This window comes from Mus musculus, chromosome 18 (assembly GCF_000001635.26).
Source record: "Mus musculus strain C57BL/6J chromosome 18, GRCm38.p6 C57BL/6J".
In the NCBI taxonomy this organism is placed as follows: Eukaryota; Metazoa; Chordata; class Mammalia; order Rodentia; family Muridae; genus Mus; species Mus musculus.
In genome coordinates this window covers 11,958,853-11,967,864 of record NC_000084.6, presented here as the reverse complement: position 1 = coordinate 11,967,864, position 9,012 = coordinate 11,958,853, and positions in this window count along the sequence as shown.

Sequence of the window (9,012 nt, the reverse complement as noted above, 5' to 3'; positions counted from 1 at the left end):
CTTATTTTAATTGAGAAACTGGGGAGAAGAGCTAGTCCATGATCTCTTTCTCAGCATGCTTGTTACTCATATGTATTAAGACTGATAAGTTTTGTAAGTCAATTATGTATCTTAACACTTTGCTGAAATTATTAAAATTTCTACAATTTTTCTAGTCAAATTTTGGGAACATTGAATATAAGATAATATAATCTTCAATTGAAAAGAAAAACCCATCTCTTTCAAAGGAAAACATCTGAGACACAGCACCAGTGGTTGCTACCTCAGAGGGGGAAGCAGGAGACAAAGGAACAGTATACCTGGGAGAGAGCAAGGACAGGGCCTTCTGAGAAGGAGATGCTTGCTCTAAGCTAAAGAGGAGAGTAATTAAGAGTAAGCGTGGGTGTGGGGGAGGAGACTCTTCAGAGAGCAGCCTTTGGAGGAGTATCTCTGAGAAAAAAATTTTCCCTAAGCAGTTTCTAGGTCACTCCCCCAAAGGAAAGAAATATGACCTTTTTGGGGTGACCAGAATTTTCACACCATGTGATTTAGTTGAAGACAGAGTACGTGACAGAGAGCATGGAGGAGCCAGGTAGTGGTTAGGACCATAAATCAGGAGCTGCTGTTAGCAGCACTGACAGCTTCCTAACTCTGTTCCAGAGAGAGCTGCCAGGAGGTGGGGCCAGATCTCTGCAGGCTATGGGATGGGTCTGGCCTTTTAAAGGGACCACTGTCTTTTAGGGGCAGGCCTGTGTTCTTACAAGAATCAGGAGAGGGTCAATGGTATGTATAAACTCAGCTGTTCTGGCCAGGGTGTGTCCTTGCCTGTCATTGTCTCTGCCTAGATCCTGCATGGTAGACCTTGGGTCTTACTGGAGGGCTAGGCTCTCCACCATAATTGCTGTAGTTATTTGAGGTTGGGCTGTCCTGCCTATAGACCTTGCTATCCCTAGAATTAAAGGGGACTGCAGCTTTGGGACAGTGACTTGTTGGAGTATGTTAGTTATCTACATGGATACACTTTTGGTGACTAATGTCCATGCAGAGGAGGCCAGGTGATCCAGAGGCAGACACCAAATGAAAACAGGGCCTTTCTTCCAGCTTAGTTACCTTGAGAGCCAAGTTTTGGGGAATACTTTTTAAAGCAACATCTAAGTGCCAGATACAGCTGGGGGAGGGCAACTCAAGAAGCCTTAGAGATTGGGTACCCAAGTGTGGGGGTGGAGTGGAGGAGAGCTGAGAGGCAGTCTGGGGAAGGGCAGTTTTGCTCAGACTTGCCTGAGGAGACTTAGTTTATAGTTAGCCAACTCCCCACCCCTTTGTGGGGAATTCACTATGGGAGGAAATTCCGCCTTGTCCTAAGGCAAAGAGCTTTTTATTCGGTAGCAAAGCTGAATTCTCCTCTTCTAGAGTCTTCTCTCTCCTCATCCTCCATGGTCTTGCCAGTTGTCTTGGTCAGGGAAGGCAGGGTTGCCTCTGCTGAGGCGAGCAGCTTCCTGAGTATCTCGAGCAGCTTCCTGAGTATCTCGTCTCAGCTCAGCCTGGGTTACTCCCTAGGTTTACACTGTCAGAGAGTAAGTGCTTTATTGAAAGAATTCAGTGGCGAAAACGGCACTTGTGTGTGTGTGTGTGCTCATATATGTATAGATAGCACTTTGTCTTGGATCTGCAAATAGTGACTATATTTGTGTGTGTGTGTATGTATGGTATGTATGTATGCATGTATGTATGTATGTATGTATGTATGTATGTATGTATGTATTAGCATTCTGTCTAAACTCCACCCCACAGTTAGCTGGCAATAGCCAGGTATATTTCTCCCCACAGTTACCCAGTCAGGCTAGGTAGGCCTGACCCACTATAAAAGAGGCTTCTTGCCTCCTCCCCCCTCTTGCTCTCTTGCCTCTTGTCCCCTTGGTCCCCCTCTCTCCCCATTCCCTTCCCCCTCTCTCCATGTGGTCATGACTAGCCTCTACTTCTCTACTTTCTCCCTCTCTCTGCCTTTCTCTGCCTCTACTACCCTCTTAACTCCCATTCCCATGCCTTGAATAAACTCTATACTATATTGTCATGTGGCCTGCTGAGACATCCTTTTCCCCCTTACCACACCACACCCCCATAGAACATATCTTATACCTCTTTATCTTTTTATAAACACATCAGTATGTGTGTATATATATGCATGTATGTGTGTGTAGCACTTTGCCTAGTACCCACACACAGTAACAGTATTAGTTATTTTGCTGTAAAAAGCAACTTAGGGAAGAAAGAGTTTATTTGAGCGTATGGTTCCAGAGAACAAGCCCATAATGCCAGGGGAGACACAAGAGCAGATAGCCAGAGCAGGAAGCTGGGGGATCACACAAAACAGAATGAAGTGAGGTGAGGCTATAAACTCTCAGAGCCTCTCCAGAGGGATGTACATCCTCCAGCAAGGCTATACCACCTCCTCAAATAGTGCCACCAGCTTAGAGGGCAGTGTTGAAATTCTTGGAGGGATATTTGCCACTCAAACCACTGTAGGAAGCAAAGAGCAAATGCCACAGTTTTCCCTGTGACCCTCTTACAGTAGGACCTCCCCAGGGACTGGCTTTAATTAATCGAGTAAATTGTCTTTAAGATAACTTTGGACAGGTGTGGAAGTGTCTCAGAAAACAGGGACTGGGCCCATAGATCAGTTGCAGGATGCGCACTTATTGTGCACTAGGCCTTTGATCCCAGCACTAATACCTAGTTAATGTCTTGATTGACTTTGAAATCTCTCAGGATTGCCATATCCAAGGCAAGCTGGGAATGTAGTCACCCAGGAGCCATCATTAGTTTGTTTCACTCAAGAAGTCACAGAACAGGCCATGTTGTTTGTCTCCAGCAGGCCTTCGTCTGGGGAGGGGGTGGTACGGGGGGGGGGCATGCAGCTTCTTAAGGGGTTACTGCTCCCTTGTACCATGAGTATTAGAAGGGTTTTGTGCCCTTTGTCCTCTCTCCCATTCAGAGAACAGCAGGAGCTGTCAAGTGGGGCCTTTCACCTGCCCTCTGTCTGCATTCATACCTCCCTCCTCCTGTCATGGTGGAGGAGTGCTTTTTCCCCTTTAGGTAGACACTAGTCCCCTGCCTTGGACCATCTTGATTTCATCTTCTCTCTCCCTCATAAACCCAGGGGTGTGTTTTTTAGTTATATAACCTTCAGCTTCTCCATTTGATAAAAATGCCCTGTCTTCTTTATTTAGATGCAAGCTGGTACAACCACTCTGGAAATCAGTCTGGCATTTCCTCAGAAAATTGGACATAGAACTACCTGAATACCCAGCTATACCACTCCTGAGCATATACCCAGAAGATGCTCCAACATGTAGCAAGGACGCATGCTTATTTTTAATAGGCAGAAGCTAGAAAGAACCCAGTTGTCCTCCAACAGAGGAATGGATACAGAAAATGTGGTACATTTACACAATGGAGTACTAATCCACATTAAAAACAATGAATTCATGGAATTCGTAGGCAAATGGATGGAACTAGAAAATATCATCTTCAGTGAGGTAATCCAATCACAAAAGAACACACATGGTATGCACTCACTTATAAGTGGATATTAGCCCAAAAATCTCAGGATACCCAAGATACAATTCACAGACCACATGAAGCTCAAGAGGAAGGAAGACCAAAGTATGGGTGCTTTGGTCCTTCTTAGAAGGGGGAACAAAATACCCATGGGAGGAGATATAGATACAAAGTGTGAAGCAGAGACTGAAAGAAAGGCCATCCCATATAGAATCACCAAACCCAGACACTACAGAGGATGCCAAGAAGTACGTGCCTACAGCAGCCTGATTTAGCTGTCTCCTGAGAGGCTCTGCTAAAGCCTGACAAATATAGATGCAGATGCTCACAGCCAACCATTGGACTGAGCATGGGGTCCCCAGTGGAGAAGTTCGAGAAAGGACTGAAGGAGCTGAAGGGGTTTGCAGCCCCATAGGAAGAACAGCAATATCAGCCAACCAGAGCTCCTAGGGACTAAACCACCAACCAAAGAGTACACATAGAGGGACCCATGGCTCCAGCTGCATATGTAGCAGAGGATGGCTGGGATGGGGGTTTCTGAAGGGGAAACCAGGAAAGGAGATAACATTTGAAATGTAAATAAAGGGGGCTAGAGAGATGGCTCAGCGGTTAAGAGCACTGACTGCTTTTCCAGAGGTCCTGAGTTCAAATCCCAGCAACCACATGGTGGCTCACAACCATCTGTAATGAGATCTGATGCCCTCTTCTGGTGTGTCTGGACAGCTACAGTGTACTTATAATAGTAAATAAAGAAAATATCCAATAAAAGAGCGAAAAGAAAACACACAAGCTTTTCTTCCCCACCTCTGTGTATGTCCCCTCTCCCCAATCTCCAGCATATCCATCAAGGAGACACAGTTTGAGTTGGTTCAGCAGTAGAACAGGAGCACTTGTTTGCATGTTTCAAAGAAGGGACGACATCCTGTGCTGAGCATTGGCTCACATTCTAGGGAAGACTTTTAAAGTAGGGGTTTAAAGTTGGGTCTACGACATGTGGCTTCAAAGTCTGTTTCTCTGGGTGCAGTGTCTGCCAGTATCTCCCACTGTTGAGCTGATGGCTCTCTGGGGAGTTTCTGCAGGAAACAAGCGTACCATGTCCTTAGGGGCCATTCCAAGCTGTGGAGCCCTGTGGCCTAAGGCTGAGGGGCAGCACTGTTAAGCTCATATGTGAGTGTTGGCATCAGGAACCAGCTTTACGGTCACAGGTCACCTCCAAATCCAGCGACTTCAGTGACATCATCCCCCTAGGTGACCACGAAAGGACCCATGCATCTGTTGCCATGGCAATCGCCACACATTCCCAGTGTCCACCTGGTTCACCTGCCCACCTTTACCTGCATGCAGCGGTGGGTGCGGTTATGTCACAGTCCAAATAAAAGGCAGAGCCCTCTGACCTCTTTCTTTCCTTCTTTGTTGCCCCTCTCTTGCCCTTTCCCCATCCCTAATAAACCTCTCTCCTGAGGAACTGTGCTGGCCTGGTGTGATCTGTGAGACGAACCACGATTCTAACACAACATTGGTGCTGAGACTCGGGGATGAGACGCCGGGATCACTAGTTCCAGGCGTGCTGGGGCAACCTGGCCACCTGGCGACCGCTGGCTGCCACAACTTCTGCCATGTGGACAGTTACCCCCGCTGCCCCTGCCACTGCTATGTGGTTGTACCGTACACCACATGGATTTCAACTGTAGCTGCTGCTCCCCCCAGCTGCCACAGCTGCCAGCCACAGCTGCTCCCTCCACTGCAGCAAGCTGTGTGGGGCCCCCACTGTGGATTTCTGCCACCACAGCTGCAAATCACTGCCACCTGCCGCTGTGGGACACACAGAACCATGTGAGCTGCTGCCAACTCGGCCCACCACATGGGCTAGCTTCTGCCACGTGGGTTAAGAACCTCATTTGGACAGGTCCACCACTTGCAAAGTTCCACTTTTCCTGCTATCAGACTGCTAAAATTCTCGCAGAAGCATTGGTAAGGTTTTCCCTCCAGTTGGCAGAGAGGGCCCCAGTATTTCACAAAGGTGTGGCCAACCTCCTTGGGCTAAGGGGTTGGCATTTCAGGGCCATGGTCCCTATGACCAGCCTCGTAGCTGATGTACAAGATAGAACTTCGACCTTTGAGTGACTTCCCTCCTGAAAGTGGTTTCTGACTTCCCAGCCCCATCCCGGGCTCTTGCAGCTGTTGAGAAAACCCTAAGCTTAGGTAAAAATCCTTTCTGGTGAGTCTAGGACTTGTAGCCAGCCGACAGCCATGGAAAACTGGGTTTACCTGAAAGGGGGGATAGAAATGAAAAAGGACAGGGTGTGAGAGAAGGATGAAGCCAAGACAAAGGTTCTGATTAAGGCTCAGAGTTTAATATTCAGCACTGCATTTATATAGAGAAAGCCCACAGACCCATCCTTTGTTTCAGCTGGATTATGTTGCAAAGCAAGCTCAGCGGGCAGTCTGCTCCTCAAAGCTACTACTGTAGGAAATTGCAAATGTGGCCAGACCACTCCACCTAGGTCGTAAAACCATTGGTGGCAAGCACTCTAGGTCTGTTTAGCCTGCTCAAGGCTGAGAGAAGGGCACAGGGACTCCCTGTAGCCCCTAGATAGTCTACATGATGACCTAGACATCTAGCCTGGTTTGTATTCATTATTGAACTTTCTCGAGATACCGGTATGAATAGTTCAATAACATCCCATCACACAATGGACACATCGTCTTCAGTCGTGCCTCCAGGCTCCCCACTGTATTGTCCGCCTTGAGGGTATCAAAGCTAGTACACCTCTACACTAAGGTCGGATTCAGTAACCATTGAACAATGACTCTAAATGGCCACTTAGTGGAACATTAGATCCTATTATATTATGGGATCTTCAGACTGCCCGAGGTCTGGTAAATGGAAAGAGGTCCTCTATGCCCAAGTACTTACCTATCTTCACTTCAACCCCACTCTCTGTTCTTCTTGTTTTCCAACCCAGTTTCTCCTAGCCATGAAACTTCCATAAGATGACAATAAAACCCAGCTAACGAACTGCCTCTTTCCCACTTCAGACCTGTCTCCATGCCTTGAAAAACCAAACCATCGCCTCAGTTTCTCCTTCTCACCAGACTACCCCAGAGCCTCCTTGCTCGACCTTCCTAGACCCCTCCCCTCCTCCTGTGCCAGCTGAAGGTTGCTCCAATCACCCTGCATTGGCACCACCCTTCCCATCACCTGCTCTAAGGCCACAGTCAAACCCCCAAGTCCCACTCCCCCTGAGACACCTGACCCAGCATCAGTCCTTCCTTTAAGGGAAGTTTCTGTGGTAGGTGGCCTTGTCAGGGTACATGTCCTTTTCTCAATGAGTGAACTTTCTCAAATAGAAAGCAGACTGGGTTCCTATACCTCTAACTCCTTCACTTTTACTAAAGAGTTCCAGCACATTACTCAATCTTATAGCTTAACTTTTCATAATGTACTTCTGAGCCTCATTAATAATTTACTTCCTGACAAATGCAGGTGAGTTTGGGAGCAGGCAAGAACACCTGCAGATGAAACGCATCAAACAGATGGAACATGTCCAATGGGATTTGAGGCAGTACCTGACAAGATCCTTGATGGAATTATAATTTCCTAGGTGGTATTTTAGCCAGGGATAGATTCTTAACTTGCCTCTTGACTAGTCTCTGTACCCTTAAAACCAGTAAATTTTGAAAAACTCCAAGAGATCATCCAGGATAACCAAGAAGACCCATCTCAGTTTTTAGAACACCTTATAAAGGCCTTATTACAATACTCTAGTCTAGACCCTGAAAACCCAAAAGGTAAGCAACTTCTGATGACCTACTTTTTTTTTAAACCAGAGCTACCCCAACATAAAAGCTAAACTTAGGTGGTTAGAGAAGGGGACCCTAACTCCACAGAGAGAAGTTTTGGCACTGCCCTTTAAACTGTACCATGAGAGAGGTGAAAAGGCTCACAGACAAAAATACCATATGCTGGCAAAGGCTGTGTGACCAGCCGCAGCCACTGCCCCAGACTCCTGGTCTTCTAAGACTCAGAGACAACCAGGCTCCTGCTACAAATGTAGTCAACAAGGTCATTGGGCAAGGGCTTGCCCTAAGCCCCTCAAGCCAAAGGGGCCATGCCCTAGGTGCCATCAGGAGGGATATTGGGCTGTCGATTGCCCTCATGTTACTCAGAACAGAAGGACATCACTCCCAGGTAACCCTCCAGCTGATTTCCTAGGCTTGGCTATGGACAACTGAGGAGGCCCAATCACTAACCCGACCACTGCCATCACTAGCAGGGAGCCCTGGGTAGACATCGTGGAATGTGGGTAGCCTATCTCCTTCCTCGTGGACACTGGGGTTACTTACTTGGTGTCAGTCCTGACAGAGTTTTAGAGACCCACCTCCCTGTCTTATTTCCCTTTTGTCAGGGTAGGAAGACAATCTTACCTTCCTCACCATATACCACCAATTAGTTGCATTTTTAGGGGAATACCTCTTACCCATTCCTTTTTGATAGTGCCAACATGGCCTGTCCCCTTATTGGGAAGGAATCTTCTAGCTAAGTTGGGAGACTCTATTTCCTTTGTTACCCCCACCCACCTAAACCCAAGCTCATCAGCAGCCCCCCCACCCCCCTTGCTCCTTCTTCTAGTCAGTCAACCTACTAACCCTAACATGTTGTTTCCTTTACCAGCTTCTCAGGTAGACCCCCAAGTCTGGGATGTCCAGAACCCCTCTGTTGCTAGACATCATTCTCCTGTTGTCATCCAATTACTGGACTCTACCAAGTACATTACCCAAGCTCAATACCCCCCCCCCCCTCTCTCCAGAGCCTCAGGGGACTTAAGCCTATCATTTCTGATCTCTTAAGGAAAAACTTCTTCACCCTACCTCTTCCCCCCCTTTAACACCCCTATCCTAGCAGTTAAGAAATCTAATGGAATCTATTGTCTGGTTCAAAACCTCAGGCACGTTAATTCTGCAGTGGTTCCCCTCCATCGCATTGTGGCTAACCCTCATACACTTCTTTCCACTATTCCCTCAGGGACTTCCCATTTCTCAGTCCTAGATCCAAAGGATGAATTTTTTTTCTAACCCTCTAGATGCCCAGTCACAGAACATATTTGCCTTTACCTGGACAGATCCTGACACCCACTTCTCTACCCAACTTACCTGGACTATTCTACCTCACGGACAGCCCACACCTGTTTGGTCAGGACCTGGCTTCTGATTTACAATCTCTGTCTCTCCCTAAATCTAAGATTACACTGTACATAGATGATGTTGTTCTCTGTAGCCTAGAAATTAGCCAAGGTGACACCTCTGCTTTTCTAACTTTCCTTTTCAGTTGAGGCTGAAACTTTAGCAGAACTATTACCTCATCCTTCACACATACAGGAGGGCACATTGCCTCAGGCCATCTATACCTGGTATACAGATTGAAGCTCCTTTCTACATGAAGGTGGCCAAAAGAGCTGGCTATGCCATAGTATC